Source organism: Gobio gobio (assembly GCF_949357685.1).
Source record: "Gobio gobio genome assembly, chromosome: 3".
Lineage (NCBI taxonomy): Eukaryota > Metazoa > Chordata > Actinopteri > Cypriniformes > Gobionidae > Gobio > Gobio gobio.
Genome location: NC_137099.1, coordinates 5,248,572 through 5,271,306, shown reverse-complemented (window position 1 = coordinate 5,271,306; position 22,735 = coordinate 5,248,572). Strand labels below are relative to the sequence as shown.

Here is a 22,735-nt window from a genome sequence, read left to right as displayed (position 1 = left end):
CATTATACAAACAAAGCACAATATAACTTTTAAAAAAAAGTCAAATAAAAATATTTTTATTTGGCCATCTAATCTCCTATTATGCCTACAGGTATCATAATCAAATCATAATCAAATTTGTTTGTTCATGAGGTTTTGCAAGCCTGTATAACTCAGCACTGAATAAAAACTCTGGCGTTTTGAGCAGTGAGTGAGGTCTGACTAACTTTAAACACATTGGCCATTGTGTACAAGAGATCAACTACTATGTCACCGCTGCAGAAACACGTTGTAATGGATACATTTGACGTTCTAGACACAAATATGCACTGGAACATTTTTCAATATATTATTACAGTATCAACTGAGGGTGCACTTGCTTGCATTTGAGGGTGCTTAGACAGTGTCGTCTGCAAACGGCCATTTCTGCGTCTTTCTCGGACAGTTTAAAGCCTTCTTTAAGCCTTGTTTATATTTGACGCGTTCACGCGAAAGTGTGCGTGCCAAAAATGACATCATCGCAGATGGCCAAGCGGACAAGGCGCGCCTCTCTCTCACACGCGCTGGTTGCTATATTTGAACGCGTCATCAAAAACCTCATTGTTCGGTAACATTTATTCGGTCTTTTTACTTATTCAGCCGAACATCAAAAGTGAAATTTTTAGCTATTTTCGGACGAATAATTTCAGTTGCCGAACATTCGGTGCATCCCTAAACAACGACGTTTTAAGAATCAAGGGTTCATAAACTTTTGAACAGGGTCAATTTTATAAATTCAGCTCATTTATTTTTTTTGTCTTGTGGACTATATGTAAATATCTTAAGACACACTAGCCTAAATAAAACAAAATAAGCATTTTGTATAATCTATATTATTTTGTTAAAATTATCCACAGATTCTGCAAGGGGTTCACATACTTTTTCTTGCCACTGTAAATTTAAGTACTTAAATATATCCTGACAGCCTATTCCGCGCTCAAGCGCATACATAAAGCACCGGCAAAAGTAATGATTATGAATGTGTTAGCATAGCGAGAAGCCATTTTCATTATTTATTAATAAACTAGTGTTTTCTGAGTCGGTGTCGGCTGCAAAGATGAAGTTGACGACGTTGGCTCGCCATCTCCGCTGTATAGTGGACACGCCTTTAGCAAGAAATGCACCGTTCATGCGGATTACATAATCAGAGATTCTATTTGAATTTATTTGTGTAAACTCACAATGTCTACTTTAAAAAAAAACATGTGTTGAATGATGCATTACTCTTATCTGTGAACATAAACGACAGAGTATTTTAAGTTGAATAAATTCAAGTGATTGTGCCAGTGCAGTAAGTGAGCTTATACTTTAGCTTCTACACTCCGCACACACACACACACGCACGGACACACACACACACACACACATGGACATGCCTAACAATAGCACACATTTATCTAGGTTAACGTTAGAGTTATGTAAAATTGCTACTTGCATGTTTCAAATGATAAGCCATATATGAGGTTGATGGATGATGGATTTCCTGCTCGACACACTGTAAAGACATGCCGTTAACAATCAGACTAACCGACTAATAAAAGTTTGTTCGACTAAGCCTCTTCTAGTCAACTAATGTTTAGGGGCTAGACCTACCACCAATCGAAACGATCACTACGCATGTGCTCAGTTATGCGTCCAGAACCAGAGAAAGCCACCATGATAATGTCACTGGAGCTATCGAGAGAGTAATTGTAATGTCATGACGTATCTAAAATGAAAGTTGACGCTAAAGCAGACAGAGGAGCTTTTTAGCAAATATTAAATAACTGTTCAGTCTCATTCACTGACCAGTTCGTAAAACATATGATGCAAAACGTATACATGGCACTGTGCATATGCGGATTCAAGCATTTACATGCCTCATTTTGTTCTTGTTGATCTGATTATTTCAATTGAGGCGTTTCATTGAAGCCTTTTCAGTCTGTTTAAGCCATCAATCCAATTATCTGAATGCATGTAAATGTAGCTAAAGTTGCCCAATCTATAGCACATAAAAAGTGCTTGATGGAATCAAAATGGTCTCATTTTTGTGTATGAATGAAACTCTGAAAACTTTCTTTTTCAGATGACATTATCAAGTTATCAACTCTAACCAATATATAGAGACCACTTTTCACGATCCAATCATTTTTAGATGGATCAAATCCATTTCCGTCCCATTCGTCGCTTTAAAATACTTGTGAATGCGTAACTTCTAGGTTACTTGTGTGGTACATAACTAGGCTGTGAATTAATTTGTGATAAAGTAGCTAAGCTGGTAATAGAAAGACTGTAGCTTAAATCCCAGAGAACCTAGTATCGAACAAGTCTGAGAAAAAGAAACGTGAGCCCTTGATAAAACATTTCTGCTAATTAACAAGGCAAACCAATGCAAATTACAACTAAGAACAATTACGTTTACAACTTTAGCTCAAAATTACAGTACAAGCGGTGAACTGCCATTGGGGTCACAGGAGTAGGCTTTTCCAAACTGGTTCTGCCATTCAAACAGCCTCTTTTGTACCAATAATAGTGGCTCCAAACCCAGAGGATGAATGTCGGGTAATCCTCCATGGCATCAGATCAGGATTTGGGATGCCTAAGCCAGCTGGAATTACATCATATTGGTCTCTTAATTTGCAGGATGCTGGATTGTTTGACATACATTTTTGGACTTCGCTGCATCTAATAATTAGCCTCCTGTTGACCAACACGTCATGCATAAAGATGTGTGGTCTAGAGGCGAAAAGTGCAAACCCACCCTGCAAACCGATTCTAAAGATCGGTCAACAGATACAAAAACTAAACCCTGACCTCGTATTGGAAGCAAATCCTGGAATATATTGTTTGTCCATCCATGAGTCCTCTGAACTCTTCTGAAACTGAATCAAAAAAGTCTAGGGCTGCCACTAACGACTATTTTTATATCGATTAATCGATCGACTAATTTATCACAATAATTTTCAACAATTTTACTTAAAAACATTTAATTTGCAACGTTGGCCTTCAGTAGTGTACTATAAAAAAGTATAAATGTAAACAAGCCCTTGATAAAACGTAAAACTAAAAGAGTAAAAATGTAAAAAGGTACAAATTTGTAAACCAACATAACAAAAAAAGAGAATATCAGCAAATACTTTTGATATAGAATAGTGTTGTCACGATACCAAAATTATGACTTCGATACGATACAAGACTAAAATACCTCAAAACCGATACTGAATCGATACTAGGGCTGCGCAATATATCGAAATATCGCATATGTACATATAGCAATATGCATATCGCAAGGGCACGCAATATCTGAATGATTTTAATTTCAACATTGTGAAAAGTGTACGGTTTAGGTTGACACATGACTGTTACTTATGTGACTTGCTTGATATTAAAAAGAGTTATTAAACGCAATAACTTGCAAAAAACAACTCCTTGCAATTTCGTGCTGTCTGACACACACACACCGAAATGTGCGCACAAGCCGTTCTTTTTTTGTGTCTTGTTACACACTCGAACTGTCAAATACACACACAGTTATGTCTTGATGAGTATTCATGTAAACACAGTCGGTTATGCTTTAAGTGAAAGATATCAGTTGGGGAAAGAAATAGATTTTACACACTTAAAGCAATATCGTATCGAATATCGCATTATTTAACAAGGATATCGCATTTTTCTTCAATATCGCACAGCCCTAATCGATACCATGGCAAAAAACTGTAAAAGTAACTGAATAAAATGACAGAACTTAATATTCATTGTTTTATCAATGTTTTAGTGTTAAAAAACCCTAAAAACTCACTTGGCCGGCCTGTTCCTGCCCTGCTTCACACAGAATATCAGGTCCGGCCCTTTAAGAGCTGCACGGACCAAATTCATTGTAACACCCGATTTCTCATTCAACTCTGTATACGTTCACTAAAGACATATCCGACGTTGCGTTTACCCGAATACTCGTCAGGACGTGCATTTTTACATATTTTTTACCATTCAAACCCAATAATCCACGAAACTGGCGTCCTCACACACACGTCCTCACTCCTGCTGTCACACATCGATGCACATTAAGAAATACTGCTCTTATTAGAGTGCTGTCATTTTTAAAGTACCGGTACTAATACAATATCATATCGTACCCAAGTCGACTAAAAATATTGACGTCGACTACAGGGCCGTCGGAAGCAAAAAAAATGTGGGTTGGTCCTCAGAAACGTTTTACTGGAGTAGATGCCAATTACATTAAAGCTACACTGTGTAACTTTTTTAGTCTATTCTTAGCTAAAAACACTTAGTTCTTTCAAAAATATATGTGCTCATTAATGTATATTTACTTCTTTCAAGTAATAAAGTATTCTCGTAAGTTTATAATATGCCATTGAAAATACATACGGGTGAGGGGTTTGAATGCGGGTCGCCATGTTGCCCCTCCATCTTGAAAGTACATTAGCCAAAGAGGGACATACCCGTAAATTCAAGCTTCGCCTTTCGCGTTTTAACACTCGATGGCACCGTGTCCAATGTGGACGAGGTCGAACTGGAAGCCATATTAATCTTGGACTAAATCGGTCACCGTAGGAGTTAAAACGAAATCGGTATTGAGAGGAAGAGAAACTAATATTCACTGGATGGAAAATATCACACAGTGTAGCTTTAAGTACAAATATACCGCTTTGCTTGCTAAACGTCTAGTTCGAAAGGACAAAATAACGGAAATTGCCATATCATTGAAAGCGGCAGTAGTGTAGGGGCACTGCATATAGTTTTGACACAAATCGACCCGCGGTTCGAGTCCGGCTTTCGCCGAACTCAATCTTCTCCATTTTCCCAACACATATCAGATCGGAAAGGCATTTATTTTCAATAAAAATGAAGAAAATATTAGAAAAGTGGAAATAAAGCGTGTTTAATAATAAGTGTTTATCGATTAGAGGTAGGTAAACAGACATATGCTAAATGTTAGAGACGATAAAAGTGAGTGGGTCCAATATCACTGATCGTAAAAAGTGGTTCCGATGCCCATGGTCGACTAATTAACAGCGTCGACGCAGTTGATTGTATCGACCAATCGCGACAGGGCTAAAGTCGTCTAAACCTGATGAATGTGTGAACGAGTTCGGGGGGGGCACGCTTTTCTTTGCTGAAGGTTTTTTACAACCACATGATCATAACACAGAGAAGGCTGAGGACAAAGTCAAGGCGATAGCTGATAGCTGTTTTGGAAACAACTCAAGAACAAAACTAGGCCACATTTTCTACACAGCTGGTGGAATTTTAGATAGCGAAAACCAACTTTAAAGAGCTTAATGTCTTCATAGTTAAGAGCTGAATGACTGTAAACATTCATTAAAGTCATACGTTTCAGCGCTGCCGTCATTCTGTACAGCTGAATGAATCTAAAGCGTCTTCTGATAAACAATCACACCATTAAAAACAAATGCTCATATATTAAAACAATCCACAACTCAGCAAGGCTTGCAATGCGATTGATAAGGGAACACACACACACACACACACACACACACACACGAGGGAGACAGACGCTGGATTCAATGTGGTCAGCAAAAACGGGTGTGTCATTTGATAATAGCCTTAATGTAAAACTGAATCTCGGTGACCCAAGTTATTATCTTCATAACACCAAGGCTGCTTTTATCCCCCAGATCATCATCTCTAGCTATTTATAGCGTTGTGGACGGCAGCCATGCCTGGCTGGTACCCGCTCATATCCTCGGGCTGTTTGAAACTGAGGTGCGATTTAATTAAGAAGATCATTTAGGCTCAGATATGATCTACTTATCGACTGACAGACATGTTTTCAGAAACTATCCTGCAACTTGTCTCAGGGGAAAAAGCAACCGACTTACCTTTAAAAGGCTGGGGAAGGAGCCCGATTCTTGCCCCATTCATGAAAACACAACATTAACTTGCATTTAAATACTCCCTCTCTTCTACAACAAACTTTCGCCTTGACGGAAAGATGTTGGCACAAAGTCTCACTTCTCTTTACAAGTGCGCAATACGGCCCCCCCCCATTAAAATAGTCTCGTAATAAAGGGTAATTTGTTCATGAAACACGCCTGGCAGTTGTAAAGCGTTAAAAGGTGCGAGCTAATTACCTTTCCGAGTCGGTCCAAATGTGTTTTTGATCGATTCAGAAGAGCGCTCCGGCTAATAAAGAGTCAGTGGCTGCCTGGACTGTTTTCATGGGTTTTTTAACGGGAAGGGCAGAGTCAGTCTCCCTCTTTAAAAAAAAAAAAAACACACTCTTCCTCCCAACACGTTTGCCAAACGCTCGACACAAACGCGGCCTTTTCCTGCCACGCCGCAGGTCCTGCTCTTTGAAAGTCTGGACTGTATGTCTAGCAAGACCGGAGGTCTGATCGGGCCAACATGAACGATGCAGGCGTTCGTTAGATTTGCATAATGCCCTTGCTAATCAGACCGGACCAATACCTTTGGATAGGCTTGGAATAATTTCCGAAAAACAAAACTATAAAACACAAAGCATATTCTAAGAAATGTGGTCATTCTAACCACATAAAAAACTGAAACAAGAACTCAAAACCGGAAAGATTTGGGCTAGTCAGACCATAATTTCCTTTCTTTTCAATTTCAAAAAAACAAACTTTATCTTACAAAGCGAATACTGCACCAGTACATAAATATAGTACACTCTTAAAAACGGAAACTAACTTACAGATGTTAAAGAATTCAAAGGGAACGAAACCGGAAAGCCTCGGCATTCACATGGGATAAAGACAGAGTAACTTACTGACACAACTCCACACCTCCTCTCAGAGATTTCCCTCCCTCTCTTTCCACACCCTTGCCCGCATGCAGCACATTGCAGCAAAATTCCTCGTGTTGGGAAAAACAGGAACTTTAAAAGGATAAAAGGTTCCCTATTCCTCCCACCTTGCTTGAATGACGAAGCCTCCTTTCTGTTCACGTCGCACTCGGTTTAAGTGCACCTGGAGCGGCAATCTGACTCCTTCACTCCACGCTCTCCCGGTATATAACGGCCACGTGAAACGTTGTCATTCCTTATGCGAAGCTGTGAGCGGGCGGCCCATGCCGAGACGGGGATTTTCTCTCAGCAACAGCGCAGAAAGGACCAGCGCGTCTGCTCGCTGCTCAACTATCTGGCTGAAGCATTTCCAGCCATTCCCACACCCCTCCCCTCCTTTCCTCTCCTGCAACCAACCCCTTCCTGCCAGACTGCCTCCGGCAAGGGGCCGCCCATCCGCAATCCAGCCAATAGCATCCAGCATTCCCTCTCTGAGGCTCTGTTGTTGGCCGAGTTTCCCCGAACTGGCAGGCTGACCTCAGAGCTTCCGATGACAGGCTCCTGAATGCTGATCTTAAAGGTATTCCCCCATTTTTACGCCCCGGCAACAGAGGACTTTTGATAGCCCAACTTTCCCAAACAATACAAGCTGAAAAGGGCACACATTTGGCACCTTGAAGGCTAGTTGGATCCAGATATTCTACAATAAGTTTCCTTTCATACAACTAGGGTTGGGAATCGTGAGAAATTTTCCGGTTCCGGTTCCGGTTCCGGTTCCGCCTAACGATTCCGGTTCCGATTCCGGTTCCATTAAAATTATTAAACAAATAGTGGTAAAAGAAAAAGGCACAATACGCAACTCAAACAATCCATTTTGTGTTTATTACTTGCTCTAAAATGTATTTAGGCCTACAGGTTGGCAATGTCAAAAAAGTCCTGTACTGTACACATATTACAGTATTAATTAAGCCATTCTTGCAACACATTTTTTTTCAAATGAACACCTCTGAAATTGTCTTATTACATTTTATCTCTCTGTCTCTGAATAAAACCAAGTTATAAATTATATTTATTAGTTATATTTATTAATTAGTTATATATTAATTTAATAGTAATTCAGTTATTCAGTGAACTTGTAAATAATAAATTGCAATTCAGCATTACAAAGGTAATTGTGCCTAAACGCTTACCTAAACCATGGTGACTCAACGGTTGACACATTATATATATATATATATATATATATATATATATATATATATATATATATATATATATATATATATATATATATATATATATATATATATATATATATATATAGGCCTTTCACTATAAATCTGGTATAAGCCCTGAGGCACTCTGTGCTGTAGCAAACGTTTTGTCAGATTGCTAGTGCAGCCTCCTTTGCATGTTATTAACTTTTCACGTGTTACATTTTGCTTCATTATCATTCATTCTTTGGAAATGAATCCATACTTGTGACTTTCTCTTCGCTTTGCTGGTGGTCAACGAGAAAATATCTGACGCAAAACCGTAAATGTGTAGCGCGAGGGCTTTCAGTGCTGAACTGCGTTGCCCTCCTGGAAGCGGCAGGCAACGTAATTAATATTCATGATGAGGTGAGCCAGGGTTGCCAGGTTTTCACAACAAAACCCGCACAATTGCACAATCGTTTCAACCCGCGGACATGAAACACAGCCCGCGGCAACAGTGGAAAACGGGAAAGCGGGAAAATCACGGAGTTGGCAACACTGGCTGTCACTCGCTATGAAAGGATACGCTTCCAGCGCTTCGCACACACATTGCACTAGAACCGTTTTCGGAACCGAAACTTAGGAATTTCGCGCGGTTCTGGTATTTTTCAAAAATCAGTTTCGGTTCTGCATAAGAACCGGTTCTCGGTTCCCAACCCTACATACAACTCATTAATTTGCAACTACTAAAACAGAGTACTAGTAGATTGATAGGGTTTGGATTAGTAGAATAATTTGACAGTTGCAAAGCTAGTAGACTATATGCATCAAAATAAAGTGTTTGCAGATATTAAGCATGCAGTCTACTAATAATAATGACTCCTAGTAGATTTGTAGTCTAAATAAAGTGTTCGCAATAGTTGTTCCAACCATTTCCTTTCTTCCGTGGAACACAAAATGCACATAGTCAAGCTCCAAAAAGGACAAAAACACAATAAAAAGCACCATAAATGTATGCCAAAGCTTCCATAACCCTTGAATGTCCACATTTGATGTTTATTACACATGAGAAGTTTTTTGGCATGGTCGGGGCTACGCAACACGAACGAGATTATCATTAAATCTCATTCATTTTTATGATAAGGAAACTTCTGTTCCACATGCAAAGCCATCGTATGACTTTAAAATGCTTTGAATACAGAGCATGGATTATGAGAACTAACTTTATGGTGCTTTTTTGTCCTTTTGGAGCTTGACAGGTTTACTTTAACTAGGGATGTGCGAGACGAGCCGACTAGTCGATAGTGCTGCTGTTGGTCGACTTGGAAAATACTAGTCGTTAACTGGACGCGATTTTGACGCGTGAATAATTTGCGCAATGGTTTTATTTTCTGATCAGCTGTTTGTGTAATGAGTGCTTCCACACCGAACGCGAAGTTACGCTCGTCAGATGTACTGAAGCATTTTGAACGGCATGGGCACTTTCAACACTTTTTCCATAAATTGAATACGGAAGGCGATCGGCCGAAACGTTACTTTATAAAGTTTTAAATATGGATGTTTTTAATGTGTGGAGCATGTTATTTGACAGACAGATGCATTTTTTATGGTCTTCAAAAACAGAGAAACAATTACTGCTATTATACAGCTTGGATTAGCCAGGACTTTGATATAACTAACTTTTATATTGTTATACTATAATATGTTTTTTGTCCTTTTGGAGCTTGACAGGTTTACTTTAACTTGGGATGTGCGAGACGAGCCGACTAGTCGATTAAACGATAGTGCTGCTGTTGATCGACTTGGAAAATACTAGTCATTTACCTTTTTTTCTGCACATTTAATGTTTTGATTTATATTTTTACAAAGGCTATGTTTAAATTACCGTTAAAGTGATAGTTCACCTAAAAATGAAAATTACCCCCTGATTTAGTCAAGTCACCATACGTGTATTTGACATTCTTCTTTCAGACGAACTCAGAGTTATATTAAAAAAGTCCTGGCTCTTTCTTTTTAGCTCTGACAATCGCAAGACCAGCCGAATGCTGTGTGTGTGTGTTAGCAATCAGGAATGCTAAGAGAATATTGTGCTTGAGACGTTTTCCGTCTTCAAAACCAACTTAGGTCAGCCGGCGGAGAGTAGGGGGTGTTTTTGTGGCTGTTTGAACGCATTTGACCACAAGAGCGTTCGCACTAGGAAAGCAATCCAGCAATGCGTTTTCAACTGCCTCTGGAAGTGGTCGAAAGTGGACAAGCTCAAAACGTTTTGAACCCCACAGGGCTCGACATTAAGCCGGTTCACGTGCATGTCCTTCAGACAAGTAAATTTGCTTGTCCGGATTTTTGTTTTGTTTTTGTGTTGTAAATAGTGCTGGGAGGTATGACCAAAAATGTATATCACGGTATTTTTCTTAATTATATAGGTTTCACGGTATATGGCGGTATTTTTTCCCCTATGCATGACCGGGTGTTAAGGCCCTTTCACACCGGACGCGTAACGAAAAAGCTAACCGGAAAAAGCTAATATTTCGTGTGCGAATAGTTCGCGTTAAAACCATTCACACCAGCCGCGACGCGAGTTTGCGACGTTTCAGAGCTCCGACATTCCAAAACATTCGCGGCGACAGCTGAGAAACACGGACATGTAATCATTCAGTGGAGACAAGCTTTTAATTTTCTTTAAAAGACAGAGAAGAAGGCTTTGGGTGCACCCAGTCTTAAAGAACAGAGTCTGAAGGGGAGGATGCTAATCTCCTACAGGAGCTATAACTTTATCATGGCCGGTTCCGCACACACTTTCAAATGTCCGTGGGACAATTTGAGGAGCTCCTCCAGACAGAGACGGTAGCAGCGCATCTGACGACACACACACACACACACACACACACTTCAGGAACGGCTCGATCCGGAGCTGCTGTGTTTCCAGTTGAGTCACAATGTAAACATTTAAGTGCCACAGTCGTACTGACGGAAACACATTCACTTTCTATAGTCGCGGACACAATTAGATAAAAAAAATAAAAAATCAATGTATTGATTATAATATCTGTTGCCTATAGTGGGCAAACACATCTGCATCGGTACAGCTGTAAACACAACTACAGCTGTAATCTCGTGAGAAATGCGACACCTGGCAAAGGTTAATGTTGATTGAATGGCTAGTGACATCAACTGGACATTTCGTCACCTTTGTTTCCTTGTATGTGATTGGTTTAAGCCTTTTCTGTCGCTGCGAGTGTTAAAAAAAATCGACATCGAAACGAAAAAAAATAAACATCGTTTTTTCGCCGCAGCACATTCGCGTTCGGTGTGAAAGCTCTCATTACACAAACAGCTGACCAAAAAAAAAAACCATCGCGCGAATTATTCGCGCGTCAAAATCGCGTCCAGTGTGAAAGGACCTTTAGTCACATTTTCTACTGATTAAGAGAGGAAATACTGCAGGAGATTGACTAGAATACCCTGTTTTACTGTCATGATGAGTGAATATATTGTAGAAAAAATCCACACTAGAGTTAATACAGGTTTGCAAAGCCTCACAAAATGCTGTCGTGGAGAGACAACAACCAAAACACAGACCTGCAACACGCTCAGAGTCATACTTACAGACACCTGAATATTAAAATTTGAGTCGAGGGCACCTTAAGCATTTTAAAAATCTAACCCTATATAACAACAAACTGCCAAAACGAGGAGAAACGCGGATATTTGCAATACATTTACAGGAGCACTCGCTGAACAAATGACACAAATCAGTTAAACACAGAAAGAATAAAGCAGTTACTTTTTTGCCCATTCTTCTTTGAATTGTCAGTTTATTTATTAATTTACATCATTGTCTTTTGTGTAGCAGAATAATCTATCGTGTCAGCGCGTTCGTGATCAGACATTCGGTATATCAGTGTAATCAGTGCATACATTTCATTTTAATAAGACGTGATGAAATATGCGCGCATACACGCTTCTGCTTCATGTCTAGAGCACTAGAGTTTATGAAATAAATGCACTCGCTCCGGCCTATATCAGTGCTATATGATCGGCAGAAAGTTTACTTGATACAGTTTTAAATATGGATATTTTTCTTACACAAACGCGTCGCTTTGCTTCAGAAGGCCTTTATTAACACCCCAGAGCCGCGTGGAGCAGTTATATGACGGACAGATGCACTTTTTAGGGACTTCAAAAACAGAGCAACTATGAATCCAATTCTAATGCTTGGATTAGCCTGGACTTTCGTAATATAACTAATATTTTATTAATCTGAAAGAATAATGTCATATACACCTAGGATGACTTGGGGGTGAGTAAATTATGGGCTAATTTTCATTTTTGGGTGAACTATGCCTTTAAAGAGCACCTATCATGGCATTTAAAATGTTCCAAATATTGTTTTAGAAGTCCCCAACAACAGTTTTGCATGCATGCAATGACAAAAAAGACTTTAGTTTTCTTATAATATGCATTTATTTTTACCTGTTTTGACAGCGATTCTCAAATGATTCCTTTAGTGATTCACTTTTCAAAACCCCGCCTTTACGTGACGCTAATCTGCGGTGATTGGTCCGATGACCCAGTCAGTTGTGATTGGTTAAGTCTGTGCAGATATTTTCGGAAACGGAACGCCCATCAAAGTCTTATAGTGACAGTAATTTATTAATATGTGTCAGGAGTTATGAATATGAAAACTGCGTCGGTACTGTTTGATTGTAATATGAGCCTCAGCTGATCTCATTCATAAAAAAACTCCTCACGAAGACTCGCGACAAATCAACATCCCTCAGGGCTTTTAGTTCAAAAGTGTGCAGATGAGGAGACATATTGATAGATTCTCATATGTCTGTGTCAAATTTCTAAACAGAGGAGTATTTTTTATTCAATACTTCCTCAAAATGGGCAGTTATAGCCTAATCATGAGCGGTTGAGTCTCTTATGTGTTTTTTTCAGTTCATCCTGGCAGCCGGAGGGCGCTCTGTGCACATATAGTCCATATATGATACAGACAGACGAAGAAGATACCATGTGCCATAATAGAAGTCCATAATAAAAGCTTCCTGAGATCGCGAAACATACATTTGACGACTAATAAACACACAATCGCGACGATGTATGGTTTGTCTTCAAGCCACTTAGTCTTCAAATGCTCATCCTTGGGCAGATGAAAGAAGTTTGCTTTTGAGTCGCACTTCAGAACACAGCGTCTCGTGGCCATGATGTTTTCTAGTTTTCACTGGCGTCTCGTGGCCATGATGTTTTCTAGTTTTCACTGGCGTCTTGGAGCGCAATAAGTGGGCGTATCGTATTCAAATAACTTGACAAGTTGACGTCATCTAGTCAGAGAAAAAGCTTCGGTCTTCTAACAAATTCTTAAAAATGACTCAGAGTCGACTCTTACTTTTGAAAGAAAATAACTATATATACGGTGCACTGTCATATTTCAAGCTATCACAGGATGTTTTTGTTCACTTAGATCTATGTTACACACTACATGAAAGGTACATTTCAAAATTCCATGATAGGTGCTCTTTAATGTCAACCCTGCCCCGTTTACACCTGTATTTAGCGTCGTCCACTTTGACCAAAATACATCTTAACACCAGGTGTAAACAGCGACTTTGATTGCATGGAAAAGATCTGCATGAACTTCTGCTTTAGTCAGGTTTGTAACGCTCTGGGGCTGAGCAAACGATGACAAAATCTTCCTTTACGAGTGAACTACTCCTTCAAGACATCTTCAAAGTGTATGTGCCCTCGAGCCAGTGTTTGTCACGCCGAACCGAAGAAAGACTTGTCGAACACCTCCGTCAGTCGCAGCATCTCTCCGCCTGGCTCCAAGGTCTCTGCATCCCCTGGCAACCCATCACTATGACGATGAGCATCGTTACCGTGGGCGATGAGGACACGTCCTCTCCTCTTCAGCATCACGTGAGGGATGATGCAGTGGGGCAGAAGTGATGAGTCAGACGCCGCTTCACAATGTTTCCATCCAAATCAATAGAACAGCTGTAGCCTCCTGCTTTTAGGGGCTCAGGTTCCCGCAGGCGCACTGCAATTATGTGACAGCCAGAGTGCTTTTACAAAAGCCACGGCAAACCATGTTAAAACAATGCACTGCTTAAACATCAATGAGGCGAGACACACACTCGCACTCGATGCAGCTGCCGGCTAACCCTGATGACCCTGACAGTCAACTCTGTGATTACACTAAACACTCTCACTGGTGGAAACTGCTTATTGCTGGAATCGCTCATTTGGCTTGTAGAATCGAGGTGCAATACCAAATGATAATGCACAAAAAAGCTGAACTAATTACACAGCTTTACTGTGTTGTTTTGCTCCACTAATGTCAATATTACATTTTCGATTTTTAATGTAGAAGCTATTTTTTTTAATGTGCGAGACTTCTGATTAATTAATAGCCACTATACGTCAATAACTAGTTCGGTGATACTTGCGCTACAAACCAATGCGTTTATGATTATGCACTAAAATCTTACTTTAAAGGAAGGTAGATACACCTTGGGTTATTGTTTCTACCCAAATCCTGGGTTAAGTATTTGGTCAGACGTAACAACCCAGTGTTTGGGTAGTTTTTTGTGTAACTCAGATCCTGGGTCAGTCGGTACAACCCAGTGTTTGGGTAGTTTTTATGTAACTCAGATCCTGGGTCAGATGTAACAACCCAGTGTTTGGGTAGTTTTTGTGTATCCCAGATCCTGGGTCAGACATAACAACCCAGTGTTTGGGTAGTTTTTGTGTTACTCAGATCCTGGGTCAGACGTAACAACCCAGTGTTTGGGTAGTTTTTGTGTTACTCAGATCCTGGGTCAGACGTAACAACCCAGTGTTTGGGTAGTTTTTGTGTTACTCAGATCCTGGGTCAGATGTAACAACCCAGTGTTTGGGTAGTTTTTGTGTTACTCAGATCCTGGGTCAGACGTAACAACCCAGTGTTTGGGTAGTTTTTGTGTTACTCAGATCCTGGGTCAGACGTAACAACCCAGTGTTTGGGTAGTTTTTGTGTAACTCAGATCCTGGGTCAGACGTAACAACCCAGTGTTTGGGTAGTTTTTGTGTTACTCAGATCCTGGGTCAAACGTAACAACCCAGTGTTTGGGTGGTTTTTGTGTTACTCAGATCCTGGGTCAGACGTAACAACCCAGTGTTTGGGTAGTTTTTTGTAACTCAGATCCTGGGTCAGACGTAACAACCCAGTGTTTGGGTAGTTTTTGTGTTACTCAGATCCTGGGTCAGACGTAACAACCCAGTGTTTGGGTAGTTTTTTGTAACTCAGATCCTGGGTCAGACGTAACAACCCAGTGTTTGGGTAGTTTTTGTGTTACTCAGATCCTGGGTCAGACGTAACAACCCAGTGTTTGGGTAGTTTTTGTGTATCCCAGATCCTGGATCAGACGTAACAACCCAGTGTTTGGGTAGTTTTTGCGTTACTCTGATCCTGGGTCAGACGTAACAACCCAGTGTTTGGGTAGTTTTTGTGTTACTCAGATCCTGGGTCAGACGTAACAACCCAGTGTTTGGGTAGTTTTTGTGTTACTCAGATCCTGGGTCAGACGTAACAACCCAGTGTTTGGGTAGTTTTTGTGTTACTCAGATCCTGGGTCAGACGTAACAACCCAGTGTTTGGGTAGTTTTTGTGTATCCCAGATCCTGGGTCAGACATAACAACCCAGTGTTTGGGTAGTTTTTGTGTATCCCAGATCCTGGGTCAGACATAACAACCCAGTGTTTGGGTAGTTTTTGTGTTACTCAGATCCTGGGTCAGATGTAACAACCCAGTGTTTGGGTAGTTTTGTGTATCCCAGATCCTGGGTCAGACGTAACAACCCAGTGTTTGGGTAGTTTTTGCGTTACTCTGATCCTGGGTCAGACGTAACAACCCAGTGTTTGGGTAGTTTTTGTGTAACTCAGATCCTGGGTCAGACGTAACAACCCAGTGTTTGGGTAGTTTTTGCGTTACTCTGATCCTGGGTCAGACGTAACAACCCAGTGTTTGGGTAGTTTTTGTGTAACTCAGATCCTGGGTCAGACGTAACAACCCAGTGTTTGGGTAGTTTTTGCGTTACTCTGATCCTGGGTCAGACGTAACAACCCAGTGTTTGGGTAGTTTTTGTGTTACTCAGATCCTGGGTCAGACGTAACAACCCAGTGTTTGGGTAGTTTTTGCGTTACTCTGATCCTGGGTCAGATGTAACAACCCAGTGTTTGGGTAGTTTTTGTGTTACTCAGATCCTGGGTCAGACGTAACAACCCAGTGTTTGGGTAGTTTTTGCGTTACTCTGATCCTGGGTCAGACGTAACAACCCAGTGTTTGGGTAGTTTTTGTGTTACTCAGATCCTGGGTCAGACGTAACAACCCAGTGTTTGGGTAGTTTTTGTGTTACTCAGATCCTGGGTCAGACGTAACAACCCAGTGTTTGGGTAGTTTTTGTGTTACTCAGATCCTGGGTCAGACGTAACCCAGTGTTGAGTTAGGCTCTTTGTGACCTCTTCTGTCAAATCGGTGCATGCTTTTAATAAAATACAGGTTTGTGTCCATTTTATTTGATCTATAAATTAATTATTGTGCTATAGATCGTTTAATTTCATGCATAGCAACATACAGGGGCGCGATTTGAGTCACCTACACGAGACAACAGAGACTGCTCGATTACACTTTAATTACTTCTAAATGTTTACTTCTAATATTTGTTAAACAAGGGTAAATGTTGGCAATATGTATTAAAAACTATATAAAATATGCTATAATGTAAAATATGCTTAAGGAATTATCATGCAAACTGGTGGATATGTGGTTGAATATTTTTTCAAAAAACGTTTAGGGGATTTAAGTTCATACGTAGACATTAATTCAAGTATGAAGTAAAAAACAATAAGCTAGAAAATTAATCAACTATGCTGGGTTAAATCAACAACCCAATTTGCTGGGTAAAATTAACCCAATACGTGTCCTATATTTACCCAGCCCTTGGGTTGTTTTTTAGACTGTAAAATTAGACAATACTATTTTAAAAGAGTGTGGAATCATGGAAGAAACTCAACTGGTATTTCTCAAGCACATTATAATTTACAATTGAAGGTTCAGCGTTTAGTTTCACGTAAATAATTCAACTCTTGACATTGTTTCTGGTAATATTAAACAAGCACAGGAAGCTAAGCTTAATATAGATTGAGACATTAAGCCTAAATATTTGATATACAAGCATTTCCTCATTTATCTGGGCAGCTCTGACTAATACAGCCATTACGTTGCATATCACAATCGCAAGTTCTCGTGGAGCCGTTTAATGATTACTTCATCAAATGTGTCACGTTGTTAATGTTCTACAGAAATGTAAACCACCTCTGAGCTTCTGGTTTCAGGCGATAATCGATCCTTTGCAGCTGATCTGATCTGTCATGATGATGCTATTGGACGGATTTGAGAGCGCTGACGTGACCCAAATGAAGGTTTGTGTGCATCTGAAGAAGGGCTAAATGTGAAACGTCCCTGCATTTCATTGGTTGGATCTTTCCTTTGCAATCAGCAATGGAGAAACTCAGATAAAACCGCATCTACTGAATGAATTAATGGAAATGCAGAGGGACGTTTCATACCTGTGGCATTAACTTAATGTCGTTTTTTTTCATACGATATGCCTGATGCAAATTCGTCTCACCTCTACTACATTTACATAGAAAATTCCAGAACTGGGAGAACATTCTTCTGAGTGTTGCCTTTAAACCTGGATCCCGATGTTAAAATGATCCCCTGGGTCAGACGTAACAACCCAGTGTTTGGGTAGTTTTTGTGTTACTCAGATCCTGGGTCAGACGTAACAACCCAGTGTTTGGGTAGTTTTTGTGTTACTCAGATCCTGGGTCAGACGTAACAACCCAGTGTTTGGGTAGTTTTTGTGTTGCTCAGATCCTGGGTCAGACGTAACAACCCAGTGTTTGGGTAGTTTTAGTGTTACACAGATCCTGGGTCAAACGTAACAACCCAGTGTTTGGGTAGTTTTTGTGTAACCCAGCTCCTGGGTCAGACGTAACAACCCAGTGTTTGGGTAGTTTTTGTGTAACTCAGATCCTGGGTCAGACGTAACAACCCAGTGTTTGGGTAGTTTTTGTGTTACTCAGATCCTGGGTCAGACGTAACAACCCAGTGTTTGGGTAGTTTTTGTGTTACTCTGATCCTGGGTCAGACGTAACAACCCAGTGTTTGGGTAGTTTTTGTGTAACTCAGATCCTGGGTCAGACGTAACAACCCAGTGTTTGGGTAGTTTTTGTGTAACTCAGATCCTGGGTCAGACGTAACAACCCAGTGTTTGGGTAGTTTTTGTGTTACTCAGATCCTGGGTCAGACGTAACAACCCAGTGTTTGGGTAGTTTTTGTGTTACTCAGATCCTGTGTCAGTCATAACCCAGTATTCGGGTAGTTTTTGTGTAACCCAGATCCTGGGTCAGACGTAACAACCCAGTGTTTGGGTAGTTTTTGTGTAACTCAGATCCTGAGTCAGACGTAACAACCCAGTGTTTGGGTAGTTTTTGTGTCACTCAGATCCTGAGTCAGACGTAACAACCCAGTGTTTGGGTAGTTTTTGTGTTACTTAGATCCTGTGTCAGTCATAACCCAGTATTTGGGTAGTTTTTGTGTAACCCAGCTCCTGGGTCAGGCGTAACAACCCAGTGTTTGGGTAGTTTTTGTGTTACTTAGATCCTGTGTCAGTCATAACCCAGTATTTGGGTAGTTTTTGTGTAACCCAGCTCCTGGGTCAGACGTAACAACCCAGTGTTTGGGTAGTTTTTGTGTAACCCAGCTCCTGGGTCAGACGTAACAACCCAGTGTTTGGGTAGTTTTTGTGTAACCCAGATCCTGTGTCAGTCATAACCCAGTATTTGGGTAGTTTTTGTGTAACCCAGCTCCTGGATCAGACGTAACAACCCAGATTTTGGGTAGTTTTTGTGTAACCCAGCTCCTGGGTCAGACGTAACAACCCAGTGTTTGGGTAGTTTTTGTGTAACCCAGCTCCTGGGTCAGACGTAACAACCCAGTGTTTGGGTAGTTTTTGTGTAACCCAGAACCTGGGTCAGTCGTTACAACCCAGTGTTTGGGTAGTTTTTGTGTAACCCAGCTCCTGGGTCAGGCGTAACAACCCAGTGTTTGGGTAGTTTTTGTGTAACCCAGCTCCTGGGTCAGGCGTAACAACCCAGTGTTTGGGTAGTTTTTGTGTAACCCAGCTCCTGGGTCAGACGTAACAACCCAGTGTTTGGGTAGTTTTTGTGTAACTCAGCTCCTGGGTCAGACGTAACAACCCAGTGTTTGGGTAGTTTTTGCGTTACTCTGATCCTGGGTCAGACGTAACAACCCAGTGTTTGGGTAGTTTTTGTGTAACTCAGATCCTGAGTCAGACGTAACAACCCAGTGTTTGGGTAGTTTTTGTGTCACTCAGATCCTGAGTCAGACGTAACAACCCAGTGTTTGGGTAGTTTTTGTGTTACTTAGATCCTGTGTCAGTCATAACCCAGTATTTGGGTAGTTTTTGTGTAACCCAGCTCCTGGGTCAGGCGTAACAACCCAGTGTTTGGGTAGTTTTTGTGTTACTTAGATCCTGTGTCAGTCATAACCCAGTATTTGGGTAGTTTTTGTGTAACCCAGCTCCTGGGTCAGACGTAACAACCCAGTGTTTGGGTAGTTTTTGTGTAACCCAGCTCCTGGGTCAGACGTAACAACCCAGTGTTTGGGTAGTTTTTGTGTAACCCAGATCCTGTGTCAGTCATAACCCAGTATTTGGGTAGTTTTTGTGTAACCCAGCTCCTGGATCAGACGTAACAACCCAGATTTTGGGTAGTTTTTGTGTAACCCAGCTCCTGGGTCAGACGTAACAACCCAGTGTTTGGGTAGTTTTTGTGTAACCCAGCTCCTGGGTCAGACGTAACAACCCAGTGTTTGGGTAGTTTTTGTGTAACCCAGAACCTGGGTCAGTCGTTACAACCCAGTGTTTGGGTAGTTTTTGTGTAACCCAGCTCCTGGGTCAGGCGTAACAACCCAGTGTTTGGGTAGTTTTTGTGTAACCCAGCTCCTGGGTCAGACGTAACAACCCAGTGTTTGGGTAGTTTTTGTGTAACCCAGCTCCTGGGTCAGACGTAACAACCCAGTGTTTGGGTAGTTTTTGTGTAACCCAGATCCTGTGTCAGTCATAACCCAGTATTTGGGTAGTTTTTGTGTAACCCAGCTCCTGGGTCAGATGTAACAACCCAGTGTTTGGGTAGTTTTAGTGTTACTCAGATCCTGTGTCAGTCGTAACAACCCAGTGTTTGGGTAGTTTTTGTGTTACCCAGCTCCTGGGTCAGGAGATAGCAGTGCAGCTCCGTCAAATTGGTGCATGTTGTCTATGGTAAAATACAGGTTTGTGTACATTTTACTTTACCTATAAATGCGTTATTGTGCTGTATATCGACAACCCAATTTGCTGGGTAAAATTAACCCAACATTTGTTCAGTCCAATATTTACCTAGACGTTGGATTGAAAACAACCCCAGTGTTTTTTAGAATGTAAACACTGCAATTTACTATAACAAATAATAATTTAGCATACCTTAAGCTACTTGAAATATTTACTTATGACTTTCACATTCTTAAAATTAACGTTGTTTCAACTTCTTAAAGACCCCTGCTCTAGACAGCACTTTAACACGACAGCAAACAGTTCATTATACAGAGATGCGAAACTAAATTCTGCTTTCTAAAACGCAAAGGTAACTAATTATCCCCATTAGACATCCTCAACGAATGAGAATCATTAGCCTATGTTGAACTACCAGGATGTGCAGACTATCAACAGACAGACGCTTAATTCACTAAAACAACAAGAAAGATGCGAAACTTGCTGCGAGGGCAAATAAAAATGAGATCATGGAATTAGATTCCTATTTGGGTCATACTTGCATTATGCTTATTGAGATTTAGAAAAGCATCTTAGCCTATATCCTCTTCCATATCTTTGTCTCTCAGCACTTTCTCAGGTAACTCACCTTTCATTCGCACGTCTCTACTGAAACTCAACGAATTACCAAAAGAAACAGACATGATAATACCATACTATTATAACTTATGATTTTTGGATATGGACCATGATAATGCAGCTAGTGCTATTCTTCAAGCACCTTAAACTAGCATGTTACATTAATATTCATATCCTATCGCTAGAGTGTGAGGAGCAGACCAATGCGTAATGTAAGAGTAGTTATGTGTTGGTTATTATTTCAATAATGCACTAGTTGTCGGGCTGTCACGTGCTCTGCGCGCGCACGGGGTGTGGCGCGGGATTTGGGAGCGGTTTCATGACAGGACTAGTTTTGAGATGGATAAACCATATGTCAAATCTCTACTCAAACCAGCAAAGACGCGTTATCTATTTATTATTTATAAACTGACTCGTTAAATTCTTCCTCACGACGGGGGAAAAATACCGAGCACGTGAAGTCTGAGGTAACGAATATAGTGTTAAACTCATCGTCATCGGTTATATTATACGTCATCTCTGCGTGTGCGTTACCACAAGAGAAATAAAACTGTCGTAGAAAACATCGAGCCGATTAATTCTCATCTTGGTCAATTTATAACCTGATTTAAACAGTAAACATGCTCGATAAATGCAAGTTTTAGGGATTTTTTAGTCCGTTTTAGAATATAAAATAGTTTTAAGGTATACTGTTAAACTCGCGTAACGGTTTATAAACTGACGCGATAGATTGAAATTTAAAAATTCAAATTCCCATCACGAAGTAACGATGATGTCGCGGAAAAACAACCAAACAATCCTAAAGAATGAGCTGTCAACGCGTATTTTTCATCGATTTTAACGGCCACTAACGGTTATTTTTACGACGGAGCTGCACGCGGGCGTTTCGTGTAAACTTCTCGAGCTCAATCGCGCACTTTCATTTTTTCCCCCAATCTATTTATTTATCGCTCGGCAACAAGGAGACCATACATTCACTAAACCCATGTCGACATCACTGAGCGACGAAGCCAACGTTAGCTAAACACGCTCTCTCTCCGCAATGTGTTGACATTAAACACTCTATATCGAAAATAAACAGTCAAATGTATGTTATCGCTATTGAAAATTGATAATTGAACCTGGGGCTTACCTGGTTACCATGACCTGCCGCTGCTGTTTCTTGACCACAAATCACGCAGACAGCAAAAAAAAAAAGCTCGATGGAAACTGCCGTGAACGACTCGTTAGGTCAAGGGGATTAAGGCTTGCTGTCTAACCGAAGCGAACATTCTCGTGGGTCCGCGCGAAACGCGATTTGTCAGGCAACTGGTTTAGATTTTAACGCCGAACTCAAGTTAGTTTACCAAGAAGCTGGTCGTGCAACAAGCGGCTCTGACAGATCGTGGGAGGAGGGACCAAGTCATGTGACTGGAAAGAGGGGGAGGCAATAGCCACTTTTAACCCCAAATACACCTAAAATCATTCTACACACGTTTTATTCATTATCATACGTAAAGGGATTTCTAAAATATGTCAATACTGTGTATTTCATGCCATTTAGTCAGGAGACAAGTCGTGTCAGCGGTGGTAATGCCCCCCTATTTACAGTCTGAGGTGGTATAGTCCGAATGAATGTCAGGAGCCCTGGGAAGGGCAAGGGTCTGCTTGTTGCCGTGGAAACAACAGTGAATCTCCCGAGGGTACAATGGATGTGGGCTACAGTGCTGTTAAATCAACAAGCTGAAGGCCTGTTGTTC

General features: G+C 40.8%; 1 protein-coding gene across 5 annotated transcripts in view; it reads right to left on the bottom strand.

Moving 5' to 3' along the window:
* Positions 1-22,386, bottom strand: part of mbnl2 (muscleblind-like splicing regulator 2) — a 127,644-nt gene extending 105,258 nt beyond the window's left edge. For all 5 annotated transcript variants that reach the window (XM_079812360.1, XM_079812359.1, XM_079812362.1 and 2 more), the window contains exon 1: positions 22,129-22,386. The gene's annotated coding sequence lies outside the window, so the exon portion shown is untranslated. The remainder of the gene's footprint in view (positions 1-22,128) is intronic.
* Between the last annotated feature and the right edge of the window lie 349 nt (positions 22,387-22,735).